This window comes from Mesocricetus auratus, unplaced genomic scaffold (assembly GCF_017639785.1).
Source record: "Mesocricetus auratus isolate SY011 unplaced genomic scaffold, BCM_Maur_2.0 Super-Scaffold_6731, whole genome shotgun sequence".
NCBI classification, from domain to species: Eukaryota; Metazoa; Chordata; class Mammalia; order Rodentia; family Cricetidae; genus Mesocricetus; species Mesocricetus auratus.
In genome coordinates this window covers 3,915,619-3,931,426 of record NW_024429185.1, presented here as the reverse complement: position 1 = coordinate 3,931,426, position 15,808 = coordinate 3,915,619, and positions in this window count along the sequence as shown.

Below are 15,808 nucleotides of genomic sequence, written 5' to 3'. Positions count from 1 at the left end.
TACTTAGATTAACAATTATGGGGTAATTACTTAAGGCAGAGCTAGCCAGTAAGAGACAAACAAGGCCAACAGCTTCATAATTAATATAGCCTCCTGTATGTTTATCTGAGACTGATGCGGATCTGGAACCAGGCTGGCGGGAAAGCGGCTCTGGAACCAGGCTGGCGGAAAGGCCTCTCTCAAAGAAAAAGCTTCTCTTAACAGAACATAACACCAGTAGCACAAACACTGAGATTGACAATTGATAAATGGGACCTCCTGAAACTGAGAAGCTTCTGTAAGGCAAAGGACACAGTCAGCAAGACCAAAAGGTGCCCCATAGAATGGGAAAAGATATTCAATCATCCCACATCTGACAGAGGGATGATTTCCAAAATTTACAAAGAGGTCAAGAAGCAAGTCTCCAAAGCACCAAAGGATCCAATTAAAGAGTGGGCTACAGAACTAAAAAGAGAATTCTCAATAGAGGAGACTAAAATGACTGAGAGACACTTAAGAAAGTGCTCAACATCTCTAGCAGTCAGGGAAATGCAAATCAAAACAACTCTGAGATACCATCTCACTCCTGTCAGAATGGCTAAAATCAAAAACACCAATGACAGTTTTTGCTGGAGAGGATGTGGAGAAAGAGGAACACTCCTCCACTGCTGGTGGGAGTGACAACTCGTATACCCACTATGGAAATCAGTATGGAGATTCCTCAGGAAAATGGGAATCAGTCTACCACAAGACCCAGAAATTCCACTGTTAGGCATATGCCCAAAAGATGCAAATTCATACAACAAGGACTTCTGCTCCACTGTGTTCATAGCAGCATTATTTGTAATAGCCAGAACCTGGAAGCAACCTAGATGCCCCTCAACTGAAGAGTGGACAGAGAAAATGTGGTACATTTATAAAACATAATAATATTCAACAGAAAAAACAATGGAAATTTATAATTTTCAGGCAAATGGATGGCACTAGAAGAAACCATAACCCAGTCACAAAAAAATGATATGTATTAACTAATATATGAATTTTATACATGAATCAGGGGAGTGCCAGTCTACAATACCACTGCCAGAGAGGAAGAAAACAGGAAGGACCCTTAGAGAGATATACATGATACCCCAGAAAAGATGGAATGAGGCAAGTTCTCCTGAGCATACTTGGAGCACAGGGTGGGGGATGGGAAAGGGAGCCAGGAAAAAGAGAGGGAGACAAGAGGAAGGAGGAGGAGGACATGGGGGAGCAGGAAAGCTGAGTTGGGGGAAGAAGAGAGGAGAGCAGGATGAGAGATACCATAATAGAGGGAGCCATTTTAGCTTTGTGAGGAGATCTAGCACTAGTGAGAACTCCAGAGATATACAAGAATGACACCAATTGGCAAATTAAGCAGTAGTAGGGAGACTACTTTAAATACCCCTCCCTAATAATGATTTTGATGACTGTCTTACATACCATCCTAGGACCTCCATCCAGTGACAGGTGGAAGCAGAGGCAGACACCAAAAGCTAAACACTAATGTGAACTCGGGGAACCCAGGGACAGAGAGGGAGGAGTGATAAGCAAAGGGGTTAAGATGGGGCTGGTGAATCACAGAGAAACAGCTGATCTGAATAAGGGGGAGATCTTGGACCCCAGACTGATGGCTGAGAGGCCAGCATGGGACTGATCCAGAACCCCTGAATGTGAGTGTCAGTGAGGAGACTCAGGCAATCTATGGAGTTTTGGGGTAGTAGATCAGTATTTATGCCTGGCACACAAATGGACTTTGGGGACCCATCCCAAAATAAGGAATGCTTTCTCAATCTGGACAATTTGCGGAGGGCCTGGGCCCTCCCCGAAATGAAATGACAGACTCTAGAGATCCTCCATGGAGGGCCTTACCCTCCATATGGAATAGAGTGGGGATTGGGTGGGGTACTGAGGGGCCTGGCAGGAGGGTGGGGCGAGGAGGGGAGGGAGAGAGAGCAGGGACTGACATGGGAAGCAAGCTTGTTTCTAATTTAATTATGTAAAAAAGGGGGGGGAAATAAATCAATATAGTACTTGAGGTCTTAGGAGGAGCATAAGACAACTGAATGACATTAAAGGAATAAAATTGGAAAGGAAGGAGTCAAATATTATTTAAATATTTTTAAAAACCAGCAAGAAACTCCTACAGCTGATAAACACTTTCAGAAGAGTGTCTGGATAAAGACGAATGAAAATAAGTAGATAGATTAGATAGATAGATAGAAAGACAGACAGCCTCCTATATACAAATGACAAATGGAGAGAAAGGAATCAGGGAAACAACTTATTTCAAAATTACTTCAAATAAAATAAAATATCTGATAAAAACCTAACCAAGCAAGGGAAAGACAGAGGGAATCATAGGATCAAATACAGATCAGGCACCAGAGCGACCTCGAGTGATCTAAAGGGATAACATCAATTGGCAAGCTAAGCAATAGTGGAGAAACCACCTCGAATGCCCATTCCTGATAATGAACTTGATGTCCATAACCATCCGGGAGCCTTCATCCTGTGACTGATGGAAGCAGAGGCAAACACACAATTAATCACTGAACTGAACCCAAGGAACCCAGTGACAGAGAGAGAGTAGTGATGAGCAAATTGGCAAAGAATGGGCTGGCAAAACCAGCAGAGACAGCTGATCTGAACAGGGCAGAGCTCTTGGACCCCAGACCGACAGTGGGGAGGCCAGCATGGGACTGATCTGGACCCCCCCCCAAATGTGAGTGTCAGTGAGAAGGCCTGGGCAACCTATGGGGCCCTGAGCTGTGGATCAGTGTCTATCCCTGGTATACAAACAGTCTTCGTGTGCCTATAGCACAAAGAGGGATGCTCTCTCAGCCTGGACTCTTAGGGGAGTGCCTGGACCCTACCCAGAGTAAAATGACAGACTCTAGATATCCCCTATGTGGAAGGATTTGGCAATAGGGTGGGAGGGTGGGGGGGGAAGGGGAGTGCGGGAGGAGGGGAGGGAGAGGGAACTGGAATTGACATGTAAAGCAAGCTATTTAAATTTTTTTAAAAATTTTTTAAAATGATAAAATAAAAAAAGAACAAAAAAACTTCAAAACTTTAAAGAAAGTAATTGAATCACATATCAGAAAATGAAAAGACACCCCATATTTATGGATTAGTAGAATTAATGTAATAAAAATGGCCTCTGTACCAAAAGCAATTTATAACTTCAAAAAATCCCCATTAAAATTCCAACACAATTTTCACATCTTAAAATGACAATTCAGAACTTCATATGAAAATAACAGAGTAAGAAAACAATCTTGAACTTGAAAATATGCTGGGTGTTCCAGCGTTCCTAAATGAGGAAAGAAAGTCTTCTGAAACTGCAAAGATGCTCCATGTTGTAACCCTGTGTTCCGTGCTAACAATATTGCATTAGAACTGTCGCTCTAGCATGTGAGCAGAAGCTACAGAGATTGCTACCTTCGACAATACTTCATAAAATTCACATAGGCAAAAACAGAATGCTGTGGTTCTGTCAAATTTATTCTTAAGCATTTACAAACTAGACTTCCTGCTGCAAAAGTGCATTGAGCATATTCAGTACCTGCAGAAATGAATGTGTCCAAGTAAAATAGAAATAACATATATCTAACAGATGCCTGCACTCTTTCTCCTTCTGAGATTGCTGTTTCAGATGCTGGGGAGATTGCATAGCATGAAACAATAGGGTAAATTTCACAGAAATGTATGTGGTCTCTATAGTATGAAATCTGTTCTTATACATGAAGAGAAGTAGCAGTGGCATCTCAAAAGAAATTGTAGGAATATCACAAGTGATTAAAGGGACATCATCATCTGTTGCATATGTGAGGATAGGAAATTTGTTGTGACCTCTCATAACAGATCTTATAAAACTGGCTCAGATTATGTTTTAATGTACATTACATAAGCCTATGCAATTACATCCTATACTAAGTAAGGATGGGAATATTGGAATAAGTTGAGAGCATTTACCCTTGAAAAGCAATTGGTGAGAAGACCTGTGAAAAATCTGCCCTTCCTTAATTTAAAAAACTAAAAAACTAATCAATAGTGAGAAAATGCATTAAGAACTGCTCTATGCATTGAGAAAGAATTTGGAGAAAGGGCTACAACAGGTATTGATGAATTCATGATCAGTTCCTGGATTCCCAGTACAGAGAAATGACCAAATGAAAGTACTCACATTTTGATAGTCTGATAATCACCCGTTGCTTTGAGTTGTCTGTACCAAATATAAATATAAAAAGGGAGCAGAGCTGTAATCACGACATCTCCATCTTGGAATGTATTTCTTTTTCAAAGCACAATTAATAGGATCATAACAGTGCAAAATCTGAGGAAATAGCAAGATGGGACAGATAAAAACCAACAGGAATATCATTAATAAGTTTTTAAATACCTAAGATTGTGAAGGAGGAGTTTTGGGCTTCAGCTTTGGAAAGATTTGTAAACCTGGTATGTTTTTATGAATATGTGAGCATATTTTATCTTGACTGGGAAGCCCATTTGAACTCCCCTTACAAAGTGTCTCTTCCTAGATTGTTTAAATCTCTAGAGAAGTGTGAACACTTTCTATCCTGGGGCTCAGCATCTGCGGACCTTGGTCTACAGAGAGACACAATTTGAAAAATATGATAGAGGATTGTCATTCTCATTCCCAGGTGTCATGCTATATTCAAGACCACATAGAATAAGGCTGAAGAAAACATCTCTCCTAATTAAGGCAATTCCTCTAAAACCAATCCAAAGACACTATGGCCTGAAAATATTTCAAGATGATTCTATATGAAGATGCCTGTTAGATAGTAAATGAAATAAAGAAATCAGGCCCTTGAATATTATCATTCAGCCAAAGTTATTACTGTATCCCATCTACTCGAGCCATTAAGTTAGTCATAAAGTGGAGCAGATACACTCAGTGTGCAGTGGAGGCAGGAAACTTTTGTTACAACAATTTCAAATCTGAGTACCAAACTCATACAAAATTATCAACAAGCAAGCATGTTTTGGTCTTGTCTGGGGAGTACATTCTGATTAGAAATGTACAAGTCAACTCCTATGTTTGTTTCCTGAAATTCGGCTTTTTGATTATGATTTCAATGTGGATTTTGCCTTCATTAATACAAGGATCAATATTTGTCATGATTGGTTTCTACAACCACATTAAATTGGCTCACTTTGTGTGATTTTCTTCTTTTCTTATATTGAAAAGAGATTTTTTTCATAAAATATATCGATTACAGATCACCTCAACTATCCTCAGATTTGTCTCACCTCTCTAAATCAACACCCTCCTTTTTCTCATATTAAAAAACACATATATCTTGGAAGTAATGATAAAACAAAACAAAATACAATAAGGTTTAACAAAAATGAACTAATCTGAATTGAACAAAACAAATAACAGAAAAAGTTTTTTTAAAACAACCCATATGGATACAGACGCAGTAGTTCTCACATTTAGGAATCCCATAAAAATTATACATACATACATACATACGTGAAAATAAACAAAATTGTCTATTAGTATCTACATTACCTCATTCTCAATTATTTTTTTCTAGCTTCATCAATTTAGCTTCAGATTTCATGATTATTTTAAACAGGTAAATAATAGTCAATTGGGCAAATGTAGTATTTGGTGGACAAGTAGGCTATTTCCATATATTTGGCTATTGCTAATAAAGAAATCAGGAAAGCAGACTAGGATTTTGCCCTTTTGTGACAGATACCGCATCTGGTGTACCATGTACTCTGTTTTTTCCAGTTTCAATCTTTTTTTAAAAATTTATATTTAAATTAGAAACATGCTTATTTCACATATCAGTCCTAAATCCTTCAACCTCCCCTACTTGCCAGCCCCCACCAGTCCCTCTTAGCCCTGTCCCAATTCCCACTCTGTTCCCCAGAGAGGGTGAGGTCTTCCATGGGGAATCTCCAGAGTCTGTCCTTTCATTCAGGGCAGGGCCGAGGCCCTCCCACAACTGGCCAGATTGAGAAAGCATCCCTCATTTTTTGTGTTTTTTTATACTTTCCTTTTTTATCACTTTAATTTCAAATAGCTTGCTTCACATGTCAATCCCAGTTCTCTCTCCCTCCCCTCCTCCCGTACCCCCCCCACCATCCGTTCCAGCCTCCCACCCTATTCCTAGAGTCTGTCATTTCACTCAGGGCAGGGTCCAGGCACTCCCCTAAGAGTCCAGGCTGAGAGAGCATCTCTCTTTGTGTTGTGGGCACACGAAGTCGAAGTCTGTTTGTATGCCAGGGATAAACACTGATCTACTGCCCAGGGCCCCATAGGTTGCCACACTTAAACACTGAACTGAACCCATGGAACCCAGTGACAGAGAGAGAGGAGCGATGAGCAAATTGGCAAAGAATGGGCTGGCAAAACCAGCAGAGACAGCTGATCTGAACAGGGGAGAGCTCTTGGACCCCAGACCGACAGCCGGGAGGCCAGCATGGGACTGATCCAGACCCCCCCGAATGTGAGTGTCACTGAGGAGGAAAGCATCCCTCCTTGTGGGATGGGCACGCAAAGTCCATTTGTGTGCCAGGGATAAATACCTCCATAGATTTCCTAGGCCTCCTCATTAACACCAACATTCAGGGGTTCTGGAATTGTTCTTTCAAAGTCTGTGAAGAATTGTGCTGGGATTTTAATGGCGATTGCATTGAATCTGTAGATTGGTTTTGGCAAGATTTCAATTTTTACTATGTTTATCTTACCTAGCCAAGAGCATGGGAGATCTTTCCATTTTCTTGTGTCTTTAACTTCTTTCTTTAAAGATTCAAAGTTCTTGCGATACAGGTCTTTCACTTGTTTGGTTAGCATTACCTCAAGGTATTTTATGTTGTTTGTGGCAACTGTAAAGTGTGATATTTCTCTGATTTCTTTCTCAGCCCTTTTATCATCTGTATATAGTAGGGCTACTGATTTCCTTGAGTTCATCTTATATCCTGACACTTTGCTGAAGGTACTTATCAGCTGGAAGAGTTTCCAGTTAGAGTTTCTCGGTTCACTTATGTAAACTATTTTATCATTACAAATAGTTAAACTTTGACCTTTCCTTTCCAATTTGTATCCCCTTGATATCCTTTTGTTGTCTTATTGCTCTGGCTAGAACTTCAAGTACAATATTGAAGAGATACGGAGAGAGTAAACAGCCTTGTGTTGTTCCTGATTTCAGAGGAATTACTTTGTTTTCTCTCCATTTACTTTGATGTTGACTGTTGGTTTGCGGTATATAACTTTTATTATGTTTAGTTATTTTCCTGCTATCCCAGATCTCTCCAAGATCTTTATCATGAAGAGGTGTTGGATTTTGTCAAAGGCTTTTTCAGCATCCAGTGAGATGATCATGTGATTTTTGTTTCTGAACTTGCATATATGGTGGATTACATTGATGGATTTTTGTATGTTGAACCATCCATGCATTCCTGGGATGAAACCTACTACTTGATCATGGTGGATTATTTTTCTGATGTGTTCTTGGATCTGATTTGCCAGTATTTTATTGAGTATTTTTGGGTCAATGTTCATGAATGATATTGGTCTGAAATTCTCTTTCTTAGTTGTGCCTTTGGTGGCTTGGGTATCAAGGTTATTGAAGCCTTGTAAAAAGAGTTTGGTGAAGACCCTTCTGCTACTATTGCATTGAATACTTTGAGGAGAATTGGTATAAGCTGATCTTTGAATTTTTGGTAGAATTCTGCACTGAGGCCATCTAAACCTGGGCTTTTTCTTGTTGGGAGACTTTTGATGACTGTATTTTCTTAGGGGTTATACATCTACTTAAATTCCTTATCTGTTCTTGATTTAATTTTGGCAGGTGATATCTATCCAGAAAAGTGTCCATTTCCTCTAAATTTTTGAATTTTGTGGAGTATAGATTTTCAAAGTATGACCTGATGAATCTCTGGAATTCCTCGGAGTCTGTTTTTGTCCCCCTTTGCATTTTTTTTAATGAGACAGGGTTTCTCTGTATTGTTTTGGAAGCTGTCAGTCCAACCCGGCCTCGAACTCACAGAGATCCGCCTGCCTCTGCCTCCCGAGTGCTGGGATTAAAGGCGTGCAGCACCACCGCCCGGCCCCCTTTGCATTTCTTATTTTGATAATTTGCATGTTAATTCTGCTGTTTGGTAAGTTTGGAATCAGGACTGTCTATCTTGTTGATTTACTCAAACATACTCTTCTTTACATTGGTTCTTTATATTGATTTCCTAGTTTCTGCTTTAATGAGTTCAACCCTCAATTTGATTATTTCCTGGTGTCTACTCCTCCAGGTTAAGTTTGCTTCTTTTTGTTCTAAAGATTTTATTTGTGTTGATAATTCTCTAGTGTGACTATTCTCCAGTTTCATCATGTGGGCACATAGTACTATGAACTTTTCTCTTAGCACTGCTTTCAAGTGTCCCACAATTTTGGGTATGTTCTGTCTTTATTCTCTTTGAATTCTAGGAAGTCTTTAATTTCTGTTTTTATTTCTTCTTTGACCTAGGAATGGTGCAATTGTGCATTATTTAATTTTCATGAGTTTGTAGGGTTTCTGCAATTGTTCTTTTTGAATTCTAACTTTAAAGCATGGAGGTATGATATGATACATAGAGTTATTGCAATTTTTTGTACCTGTTGAGGTTTGTTACTTTGCCAAGTATATGGTCAATTTTTAAGAAGGTTCCAAATGGCGCCAAGAAGAAGGTATATTCATTTGTGTTTGGATGGAATGTTCTATAGATGACTATTAAACCCAATTGGGTCATAACTTCTAATAATTCCTTTGTTTCTTTGTTAAGTTTCTGTCTGGTAGTCCTGTCTAGTGGTGAGAGTGGGGTGTGGATGCCTCCCACTATGTGTGCCATTTGAGTTTAGTAATGTTTCTTTTATGAAAGTGGATCCCTTTGTGTTTGGTGCATAGATGTTCAGAATTGAGACTTCATCTTGCTGGATTTCTCCTGTGCTGAGTATGGAATGACCTACTTCATCTCTTTTGATTTATTTCAGTTTAAAGTCTAGTTTGTTAGCTATTAGGATTGCTATACCTCCTTGTTTCTTGGGTCCTTTTGGTTGGAAAATCTTTTCCCAACCCTTAACTCTGAGGTAACATTTGTCTTTGAAGCTGAGGTGTGTTTCTTGTATGCCACAGAGGGATGGATTCTTTCTTCGAATCCATTCTGTTAGCCTGTGCCTTTTTATGGGTGAGTTAAGACCATTAATATTGAGGGATATTAATGATCATTGATTGCTCATTCTTGTTTGTATTGGAATGGTTGGTGATGGTGGAACTGTAGATGGATTTCCACCCCTTGTGCTTTTGGCTTTTGGTAAAGTGGGATTATTGCTTGCCTATATATTTCTGGTTGAAGTTAACTTCCTTGGACTGGAGTTTTCCTTCCAGAATTTTCTTAGTGCTGGGTTAATGGATATGTATTGTTTGAACCTGGTTTTGTTTGAATCTATACTGATTGAAAGCTTTGCTGGGTATAGTAGTCTTGGCTGGAATCCATGGTCTCTTTGTGTTGATAGAATATCCAGGACAGAATCCCTCTCTACCAACAGCCAAAAGAACAAAGGGGTGAAATTCCACCCATAATTCCACCAACAACAACCATCGCAAATCGAAGAAGGATGAGCAATCAATGGTCATTAATATCCCTCAAAATTAACGGCCTTAACTCACCCATAAAAAGACACAGACTAGCAGAATGGATTCGAAGACAGAACCCTTCCTTCTGCTGCATACAAGAAACACACCTCACCCTCAAAGACAGACATTACTTGAGAGTTAAAGGTTGAGAAAAAATTTTTCAATCAAATGGATCCAAGAAACAAGCAGGGGTAGCAATCCTAATATCTAACAAACTAGACTTTAAAATAAAATCAATCAAAAGAGATGAAGGAGGTCATTACATACTCATCACAGGTGAAACCCACCAAGATGAAGTGTCTATCCTGAACATCTATGCCCCAATACAAAGGCATCCACATTCGTTAAAGAAACATTATTAGAACTTAAATCTCATCTAAAGCCCCACACAGTTATAGTGGGAGATTTCAACACACCACTCTCACCACTAGACAAGAATACCAGACAGAAACTCAACAAAGAAGCAAAGGGTCTAATAGAAGTAATGACCCAACTGGGATTAACAGATATCTATAGAACATTTCATCCACATAAAAAAGAATATACCTTCTTCTCACCACCACATGGAACCTTCTCAAAAATCGACCACATACTTGTCAACATATCAAACCTCAGCAGCTACAAAAAAATTGGAATAACTCCATGCATCTTATCAAACCACCATGCCTTAAAATTAGAATTCAACAACAACACAAATTGCAGAAAACCTACAAACTCATGGAAATTGAATAATGCTCAACTGCACCATCCCTGGGTCAAAGAGGAAATAAAAAAGAAATTAAAGACTTCCTCGAATTCAATGAGAATGAAGACACAACATACCCAAACCTATGGGACACTTTGAAAGCAGTGCTACGGGGGAAGTTCATAGCACTAAGTGCTCACATGAAGACACAGGAAAACAGTTATACCAGAGAATTAACATCACAGCTAAAAGCTCTAGAACACAAAGAAGCAAACTCCCCAGGAGGAGTAGACGCCAGGAAATAATCAAATTGAGGGCTGAAATCAACAAAGTAGAAACCAGGAAAACAATACAAGGAATCAATGCAACGAAGAGTTGGTTCTTTGAGAAAATCAACAAGATAGACAAACCTTTGTCCAAACTTACCAAACAGCAGAGAGTGAACACGCAAATTAACAAAATCAGAAATGAAAAGGGGGACATAACAACAGACTCTGAGGAAATCCAGAGAATCATTAGGTCATACTTTGAAAACCTGTACTCCACAAAATTCGAAAATTTAAAGGAAATGGATGACTTCCTGGACAGCTATCATTTGCCAAAACTAAATCAAGAACAGATAAGCAATTTAAATAGACCTATAACCCCTATGGAAATAGAAGCTGTCATCAAAAGTCTCCCAACCAAAAAAAGTCCAGGTCCAGATGGCCTCAGTGCAGAATTCTACCACAAATTCAAAGAACAGCTTATACCAATTCTTCTCAAAGTGTTCCACACAATAGAAGCAGAAGGGTCTTTGCCAAACTCTTTCTATGAGGCTTCAATAACCTTGATCCCCAAGCCACACAAAGATACAACCAAGAAAGAGAACTTCAGACCAATATCCCTCATGAACATTGATGCAAAAATACTCAATAAAATACTGGCAAATCGGATCCAAGAACACATCAAAACAATCATTCACCACGATCAAGTAGGTTTCATCCCAGGGATGCAGGGATGGTTCAACATACGAAAATCCATCAACGTAATCCACCATATAAACAAGCTGAAAAACAAAAATCACATGATCATCTCACTAGATGCTGAAAAAGCCTTTGACAAAATCCAACACCCCTTCATGATAAAGGTCTTGGAGAGATCTGGGATAACAGGGACATACTTAAACATAATAAAAGCCATATACAGTAAACCAACAGCCAACATCAAACTAAATGGACAGAAACTCAACGCAATTCCTCTAAAATCAGGAACAAAACAAGGCTGTCCACTCTCTCCATACCTTTTCAACATGGTACTTGAAGTTCTAGCTATTGCCATACGACAACAAAGGGGGATCAAGGGGATACAAATTGGGAAGGAAGAAGTCAAACTTTCACTGTTTGCAGACGATATGATAGTTTCCATCAATGACCCAAAGAACTCTACCAGGGAACTCTTACAGCTGATTAACACCTTCAGCAAAGTGGCAGGTTACAAGATCAACTCAAGAAAGTCAGTATCCCTACTATATACAGATGATAAAAGGGCTGAAAGAGAAATCAGAGAAACATCACCCTTTACAATTGCCACAAACAACATAAAATACCTTGGGGTAATGCTAACCAAACAAGTGAAAGACCTGCATCGTAAGAACTTTGAATCTTTAAAGAAAGAAATTAAAGAAGCCCTCAGAAAATGGAAAGATCTCCCATGCTCTTGGATAGGTAGGATCAATGTAGTAAAAATGGCAATCCTGCCAAAAGCAATCTACAGATTCAATGCAATCCCCATTAAAATCCCAGCACAATTCTTCACAGACCTTGAAAGAACAATAATCAATTTTGTATGGAAAAACAAAAGACCCAGGATAGCCAAAACAACCCTGTTCAACAAGGCAACGTCCGGAGGCATCACTATCCCTGACCTCAAGCTCTATTATAGAGCTATAGTCCTGAAAACAGCTTGGTATTGGCACAAAAATAGACAGGCAGACCAATGGAATCGAATTGAAAATCCGGGTATTAACCCACACACGTACGAACATCTGATCTTTGACAAAGAAGCTAAAAATATACAATGGAATAAAGAAAGCATCTTCAACAAATGGTGCTGGCATAATTGGAGACTGGCATGTAGAAGAATGCGGATCGATCCATGTTTATCGCCATGCACAAAACTTAAGTCCAAATGGATCAAAGACCTCAACATAAATCCAGCCACACTGAACCTCTTAGAAGAGAAAGTGGGTGGTACCCTTGAACGAATTGGTACAGGAGACAGCTTCCTGAACATAACACCAGTAGCACAGACAGTGAGATCAACAATTAATAAATGGGACCTACTGAAACTGAGAAGCTTCTGTAAGGCAAAGGACACAGTCAGCAAGACAAAAAGGCAGCCCACAGAATGGGAAAAAATATTCACTAATCCCACATCTGACAGAGAGTTGATCTCCAAAATTTACAAAGAACTCAAGAAGCAAGTCTCCAAAACAGCAAAGGACCCAATTAAGAAGTGGGCTGCAGAACTAAATAGAGAGTTTTCAATAGAGGAGTCTAAAATGGCTAAGAGGCACTTGAGAAAGTGCTCAACATCCTTAGCCATCCGGGAAATGCAAATCAAAGCAACTCTGAGATACCATCTCACTCCTGTCAGAATGGCTAAAATCAAAAACACCAATGACAATTTATGCTGGAAAGGATGTGGTGAAAGGGGGACACTCCTCCATTGCTGGTGGGAGTGCCAACTGGTTCAGCCACTTTGGAAAGCAGTATGGAGATTCCTCAGAAAAATGGGAATAAACCTACCACAAGACCCAGCAACTGCACTCTTAGGCATATATCCAAAAGATGCCCATTCATATAACAAAGATGTCTGTTCCACTATGTTCATAGCAGCTTTATTTGTAATAGCCAGAACTTGGAAGCAACCTAGATGTCCCTCACCCGAAGAGTGGATAGAGAAAATGTGGTACATCTACGCAATGGAGTACTATTCAGCAGAAAAAAATAATGGAATCATGAGATTCGCAGGCAAATGGGTGACACTAGAAGAAACCATCCTGAGTGAGGTAACCCAGTCACAAAAAGAGAAACATGGCATGTACTCTCTCATATATGGATTTTAGACATAGATCTGGGGAGTGCCAGCCTACAATCCTATGGCCAGAGAGTCTGGGAAACAGAAACTTCATTTACTGGCTGGTTAAGTACTGAGCTGAACTCAAGAAAGCCAGTATCAGAGAGGGAGGACTGGTGATCAAAGGGATTAAGACTGGGCTGGTTGAACCCCCCAGAAACAGCTGACCAGACAAAGGTTAACTCTTGAATCCCAGGCATCAGCCTGGGAATCCAGCATGGGACTGATCAAGACCCCCTGAATCTGGGTGTCAGTGAGGAGGCCTAGGTAATCTATTGAGCCTTGGACAGCAGATCAGTACCCATCCCAAGTATACACACGGTCTCTGGACTCCCATAGAACAATGTGAGGGGCACTCTCACCCTGAACTCTTGGGGAAGGGTCTAGGCCCTGCCCTATATGAAATGACAGACTATGGACACCCCCATGGAGGTCCTCACCCTCCCTGGGGGAATGAGGGGATAACGGGGGGATGGGGGAGGGCACGGGAGGAGGGGAGGGAAAGGGAGAGGGACCTCGTACTGACTTGTGAAGCAACCTTGTTTCTTATCTAAATTTAAAATGGAAAAAAAAATATTAATAAAAAAAAACTTTCCCAGAAAAAAAAAAAGAATATCCAGGACATTCTGGGTTTCAGAGTTTCCATGGAGAAGTCAGGTGTAATTCTGCTATGTTTGCCTTTGTATGTTATTTGATATTTTTCCTTAACTGCTCTAAGTATTCTTTCTTTATTCTGTATGCTTGCAGTCTTGATTATTATGTGGCGAGGGGACTTTTTTGTTGTCCACTCTCTTTGGTGTTCTGTAAGCTTCTTGTACCTTCATTGGCATGTCTTTCTTTAGGTTGGAAAAGTTTTCTTCTATGATTTTGTTGAATATGTTTTCTGCCCCTTTGAGATGGGTTTCTTCACCTGCTTCTATACCTATTATTCTTAAGTTTGGTCTTTTCTCGGTGTCCCATATTTCCTGGATGTTTTGTGTTAGGGATTTGTTGGACTTAAGATTTTCTTTGGTCAAATAATCAATATTTCCTGGTGTCTCAACACCTGAGATTCTCTCTTCCATCTCTTGTATTCTGTGGGTTACGCTTTTATCTATAGTTCCTGACTTTTTCCCCTGTTTTTCTATTTACAGCATTCCTTCAGACTGTTTTTTAATGTCTCTATTTCAGCTTTCAACTGTTGCACTGTTTAAATTGTTTCTTGTAATTTTTGTTTTGTATTTTCCTCCCTTTCTTGCATTTGTTGGATTTTTTGGTTTGATTTTTCTGCCATTTCGTCCAATTTTTGGTTTGTTTTTTCTTCCATTTCTTGATTTTTTTGGTTTGTTTTATCTGCCATTTCTTTAAGGGATTTTTCTCAAATCCTCTTTGATGGCCTCTATCATTTTCATGAAGGGTTTTTTCTACATCTTTTGTGGTATTGTAGTGTCATTTTTCCTTTTTATTTAACTTCTTACACATGTCACTCTCAGTTCCCTCTCCTCCACTCCTCCCCCAACCTCCCAGTCCTCCCAGCACCCCCCAGTCCATCACCCCCTCCACACCCCAGGGAGGGCAAAGGCTTCCATGAGGCATTATCAGAGTCTGTCATATCATCCCGGGTAGGGCCTAAGTCCTCCCCAATGTGTCCAGGCTGAGAGAATGTGGAAAGGGTTTCCAGAGACCGTTTGTATGCCAGGAATAAATACTGCTCAACTCTCCAAGGTCCCACAGATTGCTGAGGCCACTTCTCTAACACCCAGTTTGGTGGGGGGTTGTATGGATCAGTCCCATGCTGGCCTCTCAGTCATCAGTCTGGGGTCCATGCATTCCTCCTTGTTTAGGTCAGCTGCCTCTGTGGGTTTTGCCAGCTTGATCATGATTCCTATGCTCATCACTTTTCTTTGCAACTGGGTTCCAGGAGTTCAATTCAGTTTCTAGCTGTAGGTGTCTGCCTCTGCCTCCACCAGCCACTGGATGAGGATCCTCGGACGGCACATAAGGTAGTCATCATTTTCATTATCATGGAAGGCCATTTAAGGTAGCCTTAAGGAAAGTTGGTGAGATTCTTGTAGATTTGTGAAGATCTCACTAGTGCCAGATCTCTCCTCCAACTTATAATGGCTCCCTCTAGTATGGTATCTCTCATTCTTCTCTCCTCTGTTCTTACCTGGCTCAACCTTCCTGCTCTCCCATGTCCTCCTCTCCCCTCCACTTTTCACCCTCTCTTTCTCCCATCTCCTTCTGCCCTCTCATTATTCCACTCCCTTCCCCCCACTCCCAATTCAATTAGGAGATCTACTCCCATAACCCTTCACTGAGTTACAATGCATATCTCTCTTAGGGTCCTCCCTGCATCCCAGACTCTTTG